Source organism: Corvus brachyrhynchos, unplaced genomic scaffold (genome assembly GCF_000691975.1).
Source record: "Corvus brachyrhynchos isolate BGI_N302 unplaced genomic scaffold, ASM69197v1 scaffold706, whole genome shotgun sequence".
Taxonomy (NCBI): Eukaryota; Metazoa; Chordata; class Aves; order Passeriformes; family Corvidae; genus Corvus; species Corvus brachyrhynchos.
This window is the reverse complement of record NW_008238371.1, coordinates 10,417-10,810: the sequence shown is the minus strand read 5'-3', so window position 1 is coordinate 10,810 and position 394 is coordinate 10,417. Positions and strand designations below refer to the sequence as shown.

Sequence of the window (394 nt, the reverse complement as noted above, 5' to 3'; positions counted from 1 at the left end):
TGCAGCCTGGGTGTGTGGGTGGCCTGGGACAGGCACCTGGCAGTGACAGTGACAGCAGAGCCTGAGCTGCGCGGTGGCACCTGGGGGCTCTGTGGCACCTACACCAACGACCCCGCAGGTGAGTTCCACATGCCCAGCGCCACCCCCACCCCACCTGGGGGGCCGGGGGAACGCCCCACATGTCCCCGCCCTCCCTGTCCCCCCAGACGACTTCTTGCGCCCTGACGGGGACATCGCTGCCTTCGCCGCTGCCTTTGGCAACGCCTGGAAGGTGCCACTGGCTGGCACAGAGGTACCTAAAGGACCAGGGTGACCCTCCCGTGCCCCTTTGGGGGTCCCCGGGGGTCTTCCCCGCGCTGAGGGACCCCCGGCTCAGCCCCCATGCAGGGACATG

The 394-nt window shown here is 69.5% G+C and overlaps 1 long non-coding RNA gene across 1 annotated transcript; it reads left to right on the top strand.

The window, feature by feature from the left end:
• Positions 1 to 7: 7 nt before the first annotated feature.
• LOC108447163 lies at positions 8 to 394 on the top strand. Its single transcript, XR_001862568.1, has 3 exons — positions 8 to 118; positions 207 to 292; positions 377 to 394. It is a non-coding gene; the product is annotated as an uncharacterized LOC108447163 (long non-coding RNA).